This window comes from Condylura cristata, unplaced genomic scaffold, assembly GCF_000260355.1.
Source record: "Condylura cristata isolate star-nosed mole 26May11 unplaced genomic scaffold, ConCri1.0 scaffold00007, whole genome shotgun sequence".
In the NCBI taxonomy this organism is placed as follows: domain Eukaryota; kingdom Metazoa; phylum Chordata; class Mammalia; order Eulipotyphla; family Talpidae; genus Condylura; species Condylura cristata.
This window is the reverse complement of record NW_004567108.1, coordinates 43,294,173-43,312,332: the sequence shown is the minus strand read 5'-3', so window position 1 is coordinate 43,312,332 and position 18,160 is coordinate 43,294,173. Positions and strand designations below refer to the sequence as shown.

Here is an 18,160-nt window from a genome sequence, read left to right as displayed (position 1 = left end):
AAAAAAAAACAGGTTCAGGCCAGAATTCAGAAGTAGGACAGTCCAGCAGAGTTAATGTTTGAGGGATCAATTCAGCCAGCATCATGAACCTGAACCTACTCACAAGGTAGTAAGAGGAAAGAGGGTAATGAATCTCAGAACAGACATGAAAACCAAGTTGGTTCTTTCTGAAAGAACACAGACTCCTATGCTTCCAAACAGCTGGCTCCCTACCCCCAGCTCCTAAGTTTCCTTCAGATAAAGTCAACTTGATTCCCACATCAGCTCTGAGATTCATCACTCCTGTTTCAGCTCATTTTGTTGGCTGCTGAATTGTCTCTCAACCTGATGCATTGTCCTGCTTCTAACTCCTTAGATGGTTCCCTGCTCTGTCCAGACACATTTTCATCAGACAGAGGGAGGTAGGCTGTCACAAGCAATTAACATACATCCTCCTTCTGTCAGGTTTGATCAATGAATAGGTTTGTCACAAACCTGCAAGTTAGAGCCACCAGAGGGTCCAATTTACAGGAGGTAGAGAAGACAGAGAAAGTAGAATACAGACAAAAGATGACACCAAGTCACCTTACATTCCTCATTAGACTGGAAGGTGAGGGGTAGAGGTTGCAGTTTGGGCAGAAATGGTAGGAGTTGAAGAGACTTTTCCTGTGGGTTAATAAGTAGAAAGAACCACAAGTTCATTGTACTAAGTCTGAAGTAAGTGGTAACCGGTTCTGCTTTCTTCAAAGATTTTTATTCTCAAGAATATCCTACTTTCCAAAGTATACAAAATTGTAAATTCCAGTAGTGACATTCAGTTTTTTTAGGAATGACATTCAGTTTTGACCACCTCTCAGAGTCTTAATGTAAATTAATTCAGTTGGATAGCAGACATGTAGTTATTTATGGTGCATTCACAACTATGAAAATTGCCCTACTCCACTCCCAGCTGGTAAAGGAAATTTGTCCCTCAGGGTTTTCATACATTGTCATCTTCAATTAACATCAAATTCCTCCATGAAATGGTGCCTGTGGTCTCAGTTCCCACTCCTAACCAATGCCACAGTCTACATTGTATTCAGCCATTCAGATTGTAGTTATATAAACTCACAGAAAGGCTACCTACTTGGGTTTCTGGAGGAAAAGTGAGAATAAAGCATTCTTCTATATTTCTGATATTATCTTTCATGCCCCGAAATTAACATGCTCTCTCTCTTTCTCCTCTCTTTCTCCTCTCTCTCTCTCTCTCTCTCTCTCTCTCTCTCTCTCACACACACACACACACACACACACACACATACATACACACACATACTCACATACTCATTCACTCACTCATTAAAGACTTCCACTTTAGAAACATCTACCAGGAATTATCTATCTTGTACTTCCTTAGAGTCTGCATTGGTATTATCTGTGCCACTGAAGAGTACTGGTGCACAGAGGGATATTTTCTGTGTAGTGACTGAGCAGTGACAAAGCCATCTATCTTTACAAAAATACTGCATCTTAACATATCTATTATAAAATTCACTATTTGTAAAAACTGAAACTGTTTTCATCTATAATTTCTCAACTGTCCACTCTGAATCAGTGCCTCTTACCTAGTGTCTTACATGTTTGGTTTCTCCTATTTTTTGAGTCCAGAGGACTCTAAATAGAACCCCCAATCCATATTGAATATAGATAGAAGACTGATAATGTTATGACTTGTAAAGTTCAAATTTCTTCTTTCTCAACCTTTGACCTACAGATTTTACAGTCTGCTTGGCCATTGCAAACAGTGCTTCAATGAACATAAGAATGCAGATAGCCCTTTAACCCAGTATTGATGCATTCTCTGGTAGATACCTAAGAGCAGACTTGCTGGATTTGGTGGGTGTTTTTTAAATATGTTTAACATCCTCCATACTGTTTTTCATAGGGACTGGACCAGTCTATATATCCACCAAGAAAGTACATGGATTCCTTTTCCCTTTCCAGCATTTCTTGTTTCTGGTCTTTTTGATATTGGTCATTCTCTGAGTATGAGATAGTATCTTATTGTGGTTTTGATTTTCATTTCTCTGGTGAGTGAGGATGAGCAATTTTTTTTATATACCTAATGACATTCTGTATGTCTTCTTTAAAAAAGTGTCTATTTAGCTCTTCTGTCCACTTTTTGATTTTTTTCTTTTTGTTGTGTTGCATAAGTTCTTTATATATTTGGATATAAACCCTATATCAGATTTATAATGTTCAAATATTATCTTCATGCAGTAAGGTGTCTTCTTGTCTTTTTTTTAAAGATTTATTTATTTATGTATACAGAACTGGGGTACAGGCCAGAGGTGCAGGGGCAGTGAGAGAATTCACCAGAGACCGTGTAGGGAGCAGAACAGGAAGATTTACTGAAATACACTGCTGAAGGGAGCAGCTGGCGAGACAGGAGAAGTCTGCTAAACAAAGTGGATCACCTTCCTGGCCAGGGATTGAACTTGCATTAAAGTGGCTGCAGCTAGCTTGCAGTGCTACATCCTAACTCGTTGTGCCACCAGGGAGGGCTGTCTTCTTGTCTTATTGATAGTTTCTTTCATTGTGCAGAAACTTTTCATTTTTATGTAATCCCATTTCTTTCTTTGCTTCATTTGCCATTGGTTTAAACCCCCAAAGACATCACTTAAGTCAATGTTAAGGATATTTTCTGTTGATTTTTCTTCAAGGTATTTCTTAGTTTTGGTTCTTATATCCATGCATTTAATTAATTTTGAGTTAATTTTTGGATAGGTTGTGAGAGTGTGATTTTATGTGATTGTACAGTTTTTCCAACACCACTTGTTGAAATGACTGTCCTCTGTAATGTATATTCTTGGCTTTTTGCCATAGATCAACTGTTCATACATATGCAGCTTCATCTCTGTACTCTCAATTCTATTCCACTGGTTTATATGTCTGTTTTTATTTCAGTACCATACTGTTTTTATTTCCAAAGCTTTGTAGTATTGTTTGAAGTCAAAAGTGTCATACCACCAATCTTTTTGTCAGGATTTTTTTTTTTTAAGCTATTGGGAGTCTTTTGTGGTTCCAAATTAATTTAAGTATTATTTTTTCTGTTTCTTTGAAAGAATGACATTGGGAGATTCCAGGAGGTATAGGGGTTAAGTCTTAATACTATCAAACTGTTGCCAGCTACTGCAGCCTGAATTCAATCTCTGGCCAGGGATCTAACCCATATATGGCACACCAGACCTCTGAAGAAGCAGTAGGCGAGATCTGCCTGTTTCAGTAAATCTGTAGGAGATCTGCCTGTTTCAGTGAATCTGTCTGTTCTGCTCTGACTCTGTCTCTGATGTATCTTCCTACCTCCCACACCTCTGGCCTACCCCAGTTCTTATATGCATAAATTAAAAAAAAATAAGTGTTTTTTTTTTTTTAAAGAATGACATTGGAACATTGAGGCCCTCCCTGGTGGTGCAGTGGGTTAAAGCACAACACTAAGAAGCTAAAGCCACTTCAGCATAAGTTCGATCCCCATCCCGGAGGTGACCACATGGCATGGCAGACCTCTCCTGAACCACCCGCTGCTCACCTCAGCAGTGTTCTTCCTCATTTCTGCCTGTTCTGCGCCCCACTCTCTCTCTGGTGAATCCTCTCACTGTACCTGTGCCTCTGGCCTGTACCCTAGTTCTGTATGCATAAATAAATAAATATTAAAAAAAAAGAGAGAATGATATTGGAACATTGAATCTATATATTGCTTTGGGTAGAATGGCCCAATAAATTAACAATGTTAATTCTCCCAATCCATGAGTAAGAAGTAACACTCCATTTCTTGTGCATTCCTGTATTTCCTTTAACAATATTTTATTAGATTTCACTGTGTAGGACCTTTGCCTCCTTTGTTAAGTTTACTCCTATGTCTTTAATTTCCTTTGCTAAAGTTGTTAATGGGATTGTTTTCTTGATTTTTTTCCTTCTAACTCATTGTTTACATATGGAAATGCAACTAATTTTTGTAAATAGATTTTGTTCCCTATTTCATTTATTTTAACAATTAATTCTTATTTCTTATGGAATCCATTTGTTATTATAATTAGCCTTTTATTGGGGGAGATTCTTGTGTCAGCTGCAAATAGTGATAGTTTTCCTTCTTTCACTTTGGATTCCTTTTATATCTTTCTTTTACCTCATTACTCTAGATTTTACATCTAATACTCTGTTGAATGGTAGTGGTAACATTCTTTACTAGATCTCAGAGGAAAAGATTTTCACTGTTCACAATTGAGTATGATGATGGCTGTGAATCTGTAATATATGTGTTTTATTATGTTGAAGGATGATTTATCTATCCCCAGTATTTTGAGGTTTTTATCATGAATGGATGCTGAATTTTATCAAATGCTTTCTAATCATCTATTGATAGTATCGTATAATTTTTATTTTTCCTTTTGATGATGTAGTGAATGAGGATGATCGATTTTTAGATGTTGAAACATCCCTGTGTCTCTGGAGTAAATCCTACTTGATCATAATGCATGATGCTTTTTTTTTTTTTTTTTTTTAAGATTTATTTATTTGTGCATACAGAATGGAGGCACAGGCCAGACGTGCAGGGGCAGTGAGAGGCTTCACCAGAGACAGAGTGGGGAGCAGAACAGGCAGACCAACGAAGTACACTGCTGAGGGGAGCAGTGAGCTGGTCATGAGGTCTGCCGCCCCATGTGGTCACCTCAGGGACAGGTGGGGATCGAACTCATGCTGAAGTGGCTTTAGCTTCTTTGTGCTGTGCTTTAACCCGCTGCACCACCAGGGAGAGCCATCATAATGCATGATGCTTTTAACGTGTTGTTGAATTAGGTTTGCTAAGATTTTCTTGAGGATATTGGCATCTATGCTCACCAAAGAAATTGGTCTGTAATTCTTTTCTGTGTTGTCTTTGACAGGATTTGGTATCAGAGTAATGTTGACCTCAAAATGTGTTTGGAAACTCTTCCTCTTATTTTTTTGTAAGAGTTTGAGAAGTAAAGGTAATAGTTCACCTTTGAAGATGAAATTGACTGGGCTTGGGATTTTATTTTTGGGGGAAACTATTGGTTAAAGTTTCAGTTTTCTTGCTTATGGTTGGTCTGTTCATGTTTTCTATTTTTTCCTGGCTCAGCTTTGGAGGGTTGTAGATTACTAAGAATTGATCATTTCATCTAGTTTCTTCAATGTGTTGGCACATAAATGTTCATAGTAATCTCTTATGATCATCTGTATTTCTGAAATTTGTGCTCTTTCATTCTGAATCTATTTATTAGATTTTTCTCCTTTTTCCCCTTCAGGGAGTCTAGCTAAAGCTTTATCTATTTTGTTGAAGTTTTTTTTCAAAATTTTAGCTTTTGATTACATTGATTATCTTTGATTATCTCTTTCATTTCTATTTCATTTATTTTTTGTTTTAATTTTTTATTATTTTCTTCCTTCTACTGCTTTTGGTTTTGTTTATTCCACTTTTTCTAATATCTTAAGGTGAGAGGCAAGTTTTTTTTATTTGAATTCTTTCTTGTTTTTTCATGTGAGCCTGTACTGCTATATCTCTTCTTTTTAGTACTGCTTTAGAACTGATTTTATGGACAAATTTTTCTTAAAAGAGGAAATTTATCGGGCTTGAATCATTTTCATCACACATTTAGGTATGGAAATCTAATTGATATACACTACAATTAACTGTATTTCTTTTGTCCTTCCTTTTGTCTTTTCTTTAACAGGAAGTTGTAGTAGGGTGGTCCCCAGGAATAGGGGAAGTTCCAGGTTCCCTGTCCCACCCAGAAGGAGGGTGGAGCTGTGCAAAGAGAGGAGAGAGGAATCTGAAGAAGAAGGAAGCAGGATGGAGAGCCAGAAGGAGACCTGAGGAAGCCACATGAAGCAAAGGGAGACATGTGAAGAAACTGTGTTTATTTCTTGGCTCTGGACTGGTTGAAATAGATGTGGGTGAAAGACCCATGGGGAGGTTCACTATAGCAGTGTTCATATTAATTTTGATTTTGCTCTTTTCCTCCATTTGTCTGGCCATTTCTGACCCTTTTCTAAGGGTCCCTTGCCAGAAGATGATTTAGTCTTATGGGGGGCTTTCAGGCCTTGCTTTGGACCAATCTCTTTCGGGTTGACTTTTGCCCATGAGGGGATGGGTAACTTCAGGTATTTGATTTAGAAGTTATATTTTTTGTCTTCCGTATTGTATACTCACTGTATTAAAGTTCCTTTTCATTAAATCTTATTGTTTTGTCTTGATACAGCAGATGACAGAACCTATTCAGAGCAGGCACGTTCGGGGGTTCAGTGGTGGTCCCTCTCTCGCTGCCTTGTAACAAGGTGAGTTCTGCATTAAAGTGGGTTTCTCTGTTAACAAGCTTCTGGAATGAATATATTCAGAAAATACAGTATCAAGAATTTTATTTACTAGTTGCAAATAATATGTACCAACAATCTTTACTCTGAGAAATAAGTTGCTTCATAGTTGTATAAGTTCTCTAAAATTTATGTTCAATAAACAGGAAATGTTAGCCATGCTTTGACTGAAGGTACAAGTCCACACTTGCCAAAAGGTACAAGTATGGAGAGCTTAAATGAATCTCAGCCACTGCTAAACTTCGATATCCACTAAGTCCAAGTTCTAGTTCACAAAGTTCTCAAACATTCCCTGATTCTGACTATTTCAAGGAGTCAACTAAACAATTTGTTTCACTTCAGAGGGAGATTCCGGGGCTCCTGAACTTCAGTTAGTTTCAACCAGTTAGAGAACACTTCCTAAGGCTTCAGCAGCACTCTCACATCATGGGATGGAGGATAGAGGCTGTTACATATCACAAAGTTCAGAGTAAGTGAATTACCAAAGTAATTTAAATCAGTTCAGATGTGAGCAGGATCTTTAGTACTATGCTGCCTCAGGTACTGGGGTAAATTCTGAAATGGATATACATTAAATTACAAGGAGGATTTTAATTTTAATAAGATTGCCGCAGCAATCTTATTTAACAACTTCATTAAAGAAGCATAAGCAACAATAAAGATTAAGGCTATAAAACTTATAGATGATAAGGTAAATTTAAAGTCACTAAATTTAAAAAGAAAGAAGCATAATAAGAGAAATTCCAGAAAGCAAAATCCCAGAAGCAAGCAGTCAGATTCAACAGTAGATGCTATGAACGTGAGTCTAAAAGGATGCTAGCTTGCAATGCATGGCAGAAATAATGACAGAGAAATCTATAGACAGTTGTAGCACAAGAACCAGAATTTAATTTGGAACACCAGTACCCTCATCCATTGTTGTGAGGGTTATCGAAGGGAAAGACCCTCTAGTATCCAGTTTCAATGAAAGAACCATTTTGTTCCAAATATTGTTTATACTTAGTGTTTTGTATTTTCTGGGTGGATATCTAGAAATGAAATTAGTGTATCATATAGAAGATCTATATATAATATTTTGAGAAAACACCTTTCTGTTTTGCATATGGCCTGCGCATAACTTCATTATTTTCCCAGTACCATTTGTGATGAGATTGGCCATACTTCATTCTATACTCTTGGTTTCTTTGTATAGGATGACTATGCATGTATCTGGGTTCTCAATTATATTGGGTTCTCAATTATATTCCTTTGACCTCTGTATTTATTTGCATCCTGGTACCATACCCTCTTAATGTCTATATTGCAGGTGCCCTGAATAAAGAGGAGATGTAAATTAGGTAGGAAGGGCTTAAAGAATCTAGAAGGGACAAGGAGGACAAGGAGGTTTCCCATGACATGGAGCAAATAAATTTCTACTTTTACTTTGAAGCTAAAGATCAGATTCTCAAATAGAAAATCATGTTTAGGGGTAAACCTTCACCTGGAGGACATTGCCCAAACTACATCCATTCTCCTATCATGAAGAAGGGAACTGTGATTGCTTCTTCCATCAGGAAAGGGCCAAAGCTTAGCGAATGTCTCTTCTCACACTAGGGAAAGTCTCTTCTTATATCAGAGAAAGGCAAGGGTCTCAAGGAAGAGCAAAAGCTCTCCTCAGCCTTTTGGAATTTCATTGTCCCTAGATCAAAATACCTCTAGACCCTTGTATAATCTGTTTCAAGCACTTTCAGTACATATACATGAACAAGTTAGCTCAGCTAAGAAGAGGAAGATAAGGTGACTATATCCTGGGTTTGGTTGTTTTATCTCTGTCACTTTTATGAGTGACTGAAATGAGTGTGGGGCTGTCAACTCAGGAACTTCTCAGATGTAATCTGAAACAGTCCTCTGTATGCAGAGAGTAGGGAGAGACCTGAGAAAAATGCAGGTCACTCCATATTTGTAGGTATCAGTTCTAGTAGACAAAGGAACTAACTTATGAGACTTTGTCTTGGTACTTGTAACACAGGAGTTTTCCATAACTTCTCCACTGCTAAATTTCAAAAGCCCACATAGAGGCAGAAACTCCATCTATAAATTACATTATAAGGGTGCTCCAAAGTCAAAGATGAGTGGTCATTTTCTCTTGTTTGCTTCTCCTGACAATGAAAAACTTAAGAAATATATTTAGCCCTTCCTGGTTATATTGGCATGGAGAGGGTAGGAGTGGATTTTTAAATTATAAAAATGAAACTGAACATTAAGGTTATTTTCTATAACATAATAAAAACATTCCTAGTCTTTTCTGAAGTTTGGAAAAAGTTATAAAGCAAACAAATTCTGAATTCTCATTTCAATAAGAAGGTAAGGGTATTAAGGATAATATAAAAATGTCAGTAACATGCAAATTGTTGGAAGGGCAAAGACTGCAAGAGGAAGGCTGAAACTTGTCTCTAAACACAACAGATACAGAGAGATTGCAGGGGGACAATGCTCCTAATCTTCATCAATATTGACAGTTTCCAATAAGATTTAGCATGTAATATCCTTCCATAACATAAGCAATAAAATATTAGCAGCAAGTTGCTTTATTTACAATTGGAAAAACATGGAAGCAGCCCAAATGCCCAAAAGGAGATGACTGGATTCAAAAGATGTGGTACATATACACAATGGAATATTACTCAGCAACCAAAAGAAAGAAACACATGTCTTTTGCAGCAACTTAGATGGAGCTGGAAATGATCATGCTTGGTGAGATAAGCCAGAAAGAAAAAGAAAAATACTGAACAGTTTCACTCACAGCAGGAGTATAATGGACCAGGAGAGAAAATAATAAGAATAATGAACAGTCATATACCAGAGACATTTTGTGGGGGGGAGTAGGGAATGGGATCAAATGGAGGTGTGTGGGGGGGAAGTGCACAGGACTATGGTGATGGCACATGGGTGACTTGGTGATGGGAAACCGACAGGGGTTAAAATTGAGCCTCCTGGAATTCCTGAAAATAATGAGCCTGATTTTCTCTTTTATGTAAGTTGGGCTGATCTAGTAAGTTCTTTTACCATATCTATTAAAGTAAATTCTTCACCATCTCTGTGACTCAGTTTATTTATACAGAAAGAAGAGGTCCTTTAAGAATGACATATTTGGCAATATTTCAGGATATTTTCTAACCCAATACTATTCAAAACTAACTAACAATTGCTTTTTTTTTTATTTTCTACTTTTATTTTCTATCCTGAATTCCAATACCCTAAATCAGATTCTCAAACTGAGAATCACCTGGAGTACTTGTCCAACACAGTTCTCGGGCCCCACCATGGGGATTTTAATGTAGATCTTCAAAGGAGCCAAGTAATCAGCATTTCTCACAAATACCCAGAAAAAGTTGAGGCAGCTGGTCCCAAACCTACACTTTTTAAACCACTGCTCTAAAAGATAAGAATGGATTTCCTGGGTGTACTTCACAGTAAACTGAGTATATCTCCAATGAATCCACACATCTGTATTAGTTCCTAGTTTACACACAATCACTCTAGAACATTCTAAGTCTGTGCTGACACTTCAGCAAAGATAGGGTTCTGTATCAGCACAAGAGAATCTATCTCATGGAGCCAGGATCAGAGCTGGCTACAATTCATCATCTGTGTTCAGTTCAAAAGAATCTTCTTCTCAGCAGTGATTATCCCCTCAAAGACCCAAAGATTAATTTATAATCTGAATTTTCCTGTCATTCAAGCAATAGAGTTTTATAACAGCCTCCAAATTGGCTCATTATTCACTCATGTATTCATACTTTCCTTCCTCAAAACTTCTTTTCAGCACTTACTTTATGCCAGAAATTATGATGGAAACTAAGAGAAACTCAAAACCTTTTTATCTCAGGGATCTTTCAGTCAACTATGAGAAACAGGACACATAATTATGAAATGAAATAAATATAATAGTGTTGTTTAGATATTAAAATATTTAAATCAAATTCATATTTCATTTCCTGAAATCCTCAGTAGATACATTTAAGGATTGTATTTTTCCAAGTATTTGACAAAATTAGGAGTTCAGGGTTGTGAAACTCAACTAGTAGTGATGGTGCAGAGTTGTAGATTAGGCCTTGAGAGTCCAAAGGATATGACCTTGGTCCAGCTGAGCACTGAATTAAGGTCCTGCAGGATGAATCCCAAAAGTATCAAAGAACTGATCAGGAGAGGGGCTTCTTTCCAGAAAAATTGGAGCCTGAGACAGAAATCAAAGTCGGTGATTATGGGCTTTGATAAGAAAAAAGCTGTCTTCATATGAAACAGTAATCTAGGCTGAAATACTTGCTGAGTTGATCATGTTTCTTGATTAGATATTACATAATGCTCTTTCTTTAAATTCCCTATGTGTTTTGAGCCATGAAATCCATTCAACAGCTTCACATAAGCTTTTTTTTTCTCCTTTGGTCAATTATATTATATTATTTTCAGCATAATAAGCAGAAAAGAAACAGTTTAAATCCACTGTCTTGGGGGAGTTCTATCAAAGAGCTGTACTTCTCTAAACAACACAAAGTTGCTGAATAGTGAAGCCCTCCTCCTTCTCTGCTCTCCTAATTCTTGTCATATGAAAAAACTAGTTTTCATCTAGTTTCCTGCTAAGACTGCATTATCTAATTTCTGCAGAAAAGAAAACAAATATTGGCCTGATGTGACCCCACACCACTCTGCCTCTCCTCGGAAGGTAAAGCCTCCTGGAATTCCTGAAAATAATGAGCCTGATTCTCTCTTATGTAAGTTGCCATAAGGTGGTGGCTAGACTGGGGCCCTCAAAGCTATCTTCACTCACATGTCTGGAGTCCAGGTTGGGAAAGTTTGAGCAGAGTCTGGAAGAAAGGGAGCTTTGTAGGTTTCACTCTGCCTCTTTGTATCCTTCTCCAGGATGGTGGCCTTGAGGTAACCAGCATTCTTACATAGAAGCTCAGGGATCTTGAGCCACACCAAGTCAGACTGTGAACTTTCCTCCATTCTGTTATCATGGCAGAAAAGGGAACTTCACAAATTGAAGGGGATTGGTTTTTTTTTTAACCTTTTTCAAGACAGGTGAAAGAATTGCCTACCTTCTCAAGTCAAGTCTTACCTGTAGATTTTAATGGCTAAATTGGATCTATAAAATGGATCTGTAATGGCATCCAACAACTTTATCCAAAGTGCTTACTTGGTAAGCTTCTATGCCTAGTCATGATGTGTTCTAGTAAGGAAAGAACTAAGTCTTTCCCTAACATATTATGTTTTTACTAATTTGTGAAACAAAGATCATACTAACTTCACATAATTTTTTAGAATAATGCATGGATTCATAAGCCACAGGAATGTGGTTTGTGAATCAGAAGAGAACTCTCTTTAGAGTTCTTTACTTCTCTTTATCTCTCAATTATAAGAGAAATAAAACAGTAGTGGTACTACTTTATCTCTCTATGTGATCCCATACATAGAAGTTCAGAAATTCCAGCCCCATTCAAATTACTTTCAATTCATTGGGAAAGTTCTAGGGTGAAGACTGGCACACTCTGTACTATTTTTTCTTGTCTAATTGTACATATTTCAAGTGTAGGATTACTCCATAAGTGCGACTAATCGATAGAGCTTTCCTTGTGCTTTTGACCATTCAGCTGAACTCCTTTTCAATGAGCTCTTTAGTCCTCTGTGAAAAGAAACCCAGGGACCCACCTCACAGGTTCTCAAGCATGGTCAGACCCTCTCAGTTCCCAGATTAGTGGGGCTTTACTGATTTCATCTTTCATGCCAGTTCTAATGGATCAAGTATAGCTGACTGAAGTAATCTAGAGGAGAGGCCAGAGTTGAGTGAAAGAGCACTTTGATCACTTAGTATTGCCTGCCAAAAATACAGGAGGAAGGGAAAAGGAAAAGCAATCTCAGTGCTAGTGAAGCTAAACATGAGTCAAGGAGGAAGGGTATGAAAGATTCCTAACCTGTGAGAAGTCAGTGAAGGTGACAAAATGAGAGAATTGCCAAGACTGTTTGTGTGACAGCAAGGATGTGGGTTGGGGCTAAGAAGACCAAAATAGAAAACACTGCCTGACCTATAAAAATACTAAAATGTTTGTCAAGTAAATTATTTTTTTCTGGCTAAATAATATTGTGTGCTTATTATTTAAAAAAATCAACAACAACAACTAGGGGTCCTCCCTGGTAGCACAACTGGTTGGAGCATACCTCTGTGAAGCTAGCTGCAGCCACTGCAGCATGAGTTTGATTCCTGGCCAGGGAGTTGACCCACATGGTGGCAGAAGACCTCTCCTGTCTTGCCTGCTGCTCCCCTCAGCAGTGTACTTTGTCAGTCTCCCTGTTCTGTCCCCTGCTCTGTCTCTGGTGAATCCTCTCACTGGTCCTGCACCTCTGGCTTATACTCCAGTTCTGTATACATAGATAAATAAATCTTAAAAAAAAAAAGTCTTGGAAGTTTGACTTCCTAAAAAAAAAACTAGAAAAATGGAAAATATAAAGAAATTTTAAATAACCTACTACCCCATTATCCATTATCAACATTTACATATATTTTTCCAGATTTTTTCTATGCATATACATATTTTCATGTCTTCATTTTTTTTAAAGATTTATTTATTTGGCCCTCCCTGGTGGCGCAGTGGGTTAAAGCACAGCACAGAGAAGCTGAAGCCACTTCCACATGAGTTCGATCCCCGCCTGCCCCGGAGGAGACCACATGGCGCGGCAGACCTCTCCTGGCCCGCCCGCTGCTCCCTCAGCAGTGTACTTCGTCGATCTTCCTGTTCTGCTCCCCGCTCTGTCTCTGGTGAATCTTCTCTCCCTCCGCATCTCTGGCCTGTACCCCAGTTCTGTACGAATAAATAAATAAATCTTAAAAAAAAAAGATTTATTTATTTATTTGTGCATACAGAACTGGGGTACAGGCCAGAGGTGCAGGGCCAGTGAGAGGATTCACCAGAGACAGAGTGGGGAGCAGAACAGGCCGATTTTTGAAGTACATTGCTGAGGGGAGCAGCAGGTGGGTCAGGAGAGGTCTGCAGCACCAAGTGGGTCACCTCCAGGCTAGGAGGGGATTGAACTCATATGGAAGTGGCTTTAGCTTCTTAGTGCTGTGCTTTAACCCCCTGTGCCACAGGGAGGGCCCCATGTCTTTATTTTAAGTGATGACCAGTATATTATTTTTACTATGCCATTATATATTTCTTGAAATAAGAAGCTTTGAATAGTATATCAAACTGAGATAGAAACAAGGAAACAAGAACTTAGGAAATAAATTTCTCAAAAAAACTGAACAAAGTGAAAGTAAATTTTCTTCTAGTGACTCCAGACCAGAACTCAACTTGGCTAACTCCGTGATTTCAGCATTGTTGTAGAGGAGAAAACAGTCCCCAGCTCTAATTGTCAAAATTCTGTTTAATCAAAGTATCCTGACAATTATGAATAGCTGATTGGCCAAATCAAATATGGAACAAGATAATATAATAAATATAATGCAATGCAAAACTGGTCTATTTTTTTCCCCTAAGGCTATTTATCAAGTGATAAGTTTAGTTGAATAGGAATCCTAATAATATTTAAACATATTTACCTGGTTTGCCAAAATTAATTCCAAACTAGGGATCCAGATATTCTAGAGATTTGTAATTCTCAAGTACTGCTATGATTTTAATCAAGACGGTTAAAAATGTACAACACCACATGAAAGGTCTCACCTCAGCCCCCTGACCCTTTCCGTGCTTGGTATGTTATCTCAGGTGAAATCAGATACCCTCCCAAGCCTCAATTTTCTATGGTTAAATGAGGAATGAAATGAAATGGTTCCTAAGTCCCATTCCAGTTATAGCCATTCACAAATCTATTCATTTAGATTGTGAACAAATATTTCAGGTACAACACTAAGTAGGAGGTGAGGCAGGATGAGTGGAATATAAGATGAGTGGAATATAAGACTAACAAAAGACACATCAAACATCAGAGTTTCTGACTTCAAGAAGTCTATGATATAGTTTATGATGTGCCATAAAAGAGACACAACCCCTATTGAATAAGTAAAGCGGGTAGATAGACCCATTCTAATGAGACTTCCAAATTTCATGAGGAATGGACAAATGAATTGAAGAATCTCCAAAGAGAGTTGGATTTTGATAGACAGAAATGGAATCTGGAGGGGGTGGTTATTAAACACATACAGACAAAAGGTGAACATATACAATAAATATATGTGTGTGTGTGTGTGTGTGTATCTCCCACTCTACCACTGGCCTTTTCTTGGAAATTGGAATATAGTTAACTATTTTTATATGTTAATTTGGTTATAGATTTATTCAGGGAACAAAATTTACCAAATCCAATTGTGAATGTTTTAATACTAAAACCCAGAGGTAGTCATGGCCTTAGACATATTTACATCACTTTGTTATTATACTGAGTTTTCCTCTTTTCCTTCTTGAGACAGTCACACACAAGACCTAGAGCTGCCAATAGCTCTTGGCAGACAATAACCTGAGAAAAAAGGGGGAAGGGAGATAAGGACTTGCTAGCATTTTATATAAAGATCAACATATGCTACTCAAAAAGGAAAATAACTAAAATATACTTAACCTTTCTCTGATTTATAATACTATCTCTATGGAACATCAAAATTGACTATATTGTGTTATAGGTAAGAACGATAGAATGCCATGGGCTATCTCTGCATGTGTGACACAGAATCTAAGACACAATCATTTTAAATAAAACCTTGTTAGATTGCTCCCTGTAGACACACACACACACACACACACACACACACAAAGAGTAGCTATGTGCTTATATACTATTTTTACTACTTTAAATGTACTAACTCCTTTAATTCTCCTTAAAATTCTCAAGGTAATGATTATTATCACCTCCATTTTATTGCTGAGGAAATTAATGCACCACAGAGTTAAATAATTTGCCTTTGTTACTACTATGAAACAGCAGATCCAGGTTTCAAATTCATGGCTGTCTAGTTTTAGAGTATGCTCTCAGTTATTCTGCACCTACGTACTCAGGGTACTTCACTAATAAACCAGGAGAGCTGCTGAGTTTTGTATCCATTCTCTTATCTGTATAAAAACAGTGCTAAGTAAACCAAAGAATGAGATAGCCTCATAATAGTTTCTTCCCCTGAGATCTAGTGCCCCTGGTGTAGATTACAACAGCAAGAAGACTTCAATAAAAATGTGAGTGGCAACTGTAGATCTATATCAGGTAATACTGGGAGCTGTGTCAGTATCATATAAGTATTTCTAAAACTAAAGATCTTAGCACTAGCAAAGGGGTAAAGATAACTAATACACATCAGGGAGTTGAGCTTAAGAAAAATAAAATAGAAAAAAGTACACTCTGAAACATTTAAAAGTCTGAGACTATTAAACATTTTTTTAAATTAAATCTTTACTGAAAGTAATTTCCCATTTTTTCTTTGTCCTTACATGGAAGTTGGGCTGGTGCGGAGTTGAAATAACAGATTTTGAACAATCAAGGAGTAATAAAAATACCAAAAGTGCCTGAAAAATGAAGTGGTACTGGCTGCGAAATCTTCCAAGAATTCAATCATGAAGCAAAACTGATAAAGAAGAGCTGGCATATTGGAAACTATCAGAAATAATAAAATTTTCTGGCTGTCATTATAATGTCACCAGAAGAGTTTGTGAAGATATTTACAGATTCTTTCATGTCATCTATGAAATAAAACTGATCTTTATACTCACATACTTAGATTCAAAGATTGAAATTGTGTGTAAATAATTTGTAATAAAATAAAATTTCTGATTCTATGTGAAAATTATTTCCTGTGGTAAACAAAAATCAATGTTAATACATAGAGCATCTTAAGGTGAATTAATTCTATTTATATTAATAGATGCATTACTATACTAAGTGAGAAAAAATAATTCTGAGAGTAATAATTATGTACATTAATACAGGCACAATGCACAAAGGACAAAAGAAATTTTATCCAGATTTTTAGGCAACTGATTGATTAGAACAGTATTGTATAACTATTATTCAATCTGAAATTATAGACCTAAACCTAATGTCTACAGCCTCTATTACAATCATGTGCCAAACGTCATTTTAATCACCTTTAGAAAGGATTGTTGCTTTACATAATATTGGGCATGTGGTAGTGTAAATAAATCAGTGCCTTTCCTCCCTTTCTGCCCAATGTTCTCTCCTTTTTTAAAGTAATAAAGTTATAGCCTTTGAGAAGTTTGTAACATTTTTGGAATGACAAGATATACACTCAAGGAAAAGTTAAAGAAAATAAGCCACATGTACGCAAGAGTACAAACACTTAACTATTAAAAAAAAGAGACAGAAATCAAAGAAGGCAAAAATTCTGTTTACCTGGGATACTTCAAGGAGGAGAAAGACATGAGAAGAGTCCTGACACACAGGCAGGTTTAGCTAAGATGGGTAGGAGGAGCCTTTCAAACTAAGCAAGCAATAAGATCTGGAAATTGACCCTACAGCTTCATGGGACATTCCAGCCAAATCAAAGCTGAGCTTGAGGGAGTAGCAATACCTGATACCATCTTCTAGGCACTTACTCTCCTTCAGAAGGCGCTTGTCTCATTCAGCTACCAAATTCCTCTTTCCAATACATTTGTCAGCCGGATTCCTCCCACTCTCTATAACTATTTCCTATTTCCGACCCTGGTGAAATGTATGAACAAATGTATCAAAATCAATTATTGTGAATTAATAGATTGAACTGTATCATAATCCCTGAGGGACAGGACCACATGAAAGGAAGATTTTGTATAGGGGATTCTAAGCCCTTGCATCAAATTTGACAACACCTGGCATAAATTAACACTAAAATAATCACTAAGAGCATCCTAAAATAATCACTACTAAAGACTAAAATAACCAATGAACATAAATAGAAACTAGACATAAGAGCAGATCTGGAGACAGAAATGCAGAAGCGCTGCCTCGGATGCTGTGGGGTCATCACAGAGAGCTGGAGAAAATCCCAAGCCAAAGGAATCTAAGCATGATACTAGAAAATTGATACAGGAACCCGAATACTGAGAACTATTCAGGTTTTTATGCAAAAAGTAATCTTCATGGCTGACATGGTCACATTTCTCTTTCCAATGACAAGAGGGATGCATTCACTCTGTTCCATGCTAAAATAGGATTATAAATGGCAACTGACTTCACAAAATCATTTCAGTTACATAAAGATCAGTCCTGTTCACAACGTGAAAATGTCAGTTAGCTCCATATCTGAGATTCAGTCACAGCTACACAGGTTTTCAGAGAGGCGTGCTTTTCTGATCGTGGCAGGTAAGTGTTTATGAAAGTTCCTCCCTTTGCCGCACTGCAGCAGCACACAAGGTGAAGAGCAGAGATACAGAGCTCCAGTTCACTGCTGTGCATGCCCAGATGCTTTTTCCATTCTAAAATGAATGTGAATTTCTCTGAATCTTTTTTAGGCTAAAAATAGATGTCTAAAAACGATGGTAATGGATGTGATTTCTTTCATCCCTAAACACTGCTGCTGACCCAGCATCGGGAGGGCATGCACTAGAGGCCAGCTGTCTAAGTGACAATGATGGATTTGCAAGCTGCGTGAGATCAATTATTTAACTGGTTAGAAAGAGGACAAAACAAATCAACCTGAGCAGAAATGAAATGTAAGCCTTTACTGGTACTTAGAGGTCATGGTGAGGCTCAGCCAACTTCTTCACTCTTGACTCATCCTTTCTTTTACCACCAAATTTGAAAGGAAGGAAAATAACATCACCCTTTGTGTTTTAACACTAAAATAATTACTAATGTATAG

At 37.3% G+C, this 18,160-nt stretch overlaps 1 long non-coding RNA gene across 2 annotated transcripts in view; it reads right to left on the bottom strand.

Moving 5' to 3' along the window:
- LOC105853351 overlaps positions 1-16,770 on the bottom strand; it is a 329,248-nt gene extending 312,478 nt beyond the window's left edge. For both annotated transcript variants that reach the window (XR_001145186.1, XR_001145187.1), the window contains exon 1: positions 16,714-16,770. This is a non-coding gene — a long non-coding RNA (uncharacterized LOC105853351). The remainder of the gene's footprint in view (positions 1-16,713) is intronic.
- Between the last annotated feature and the right edge of the window lie 1,390 nt (positions 16,771-18,160).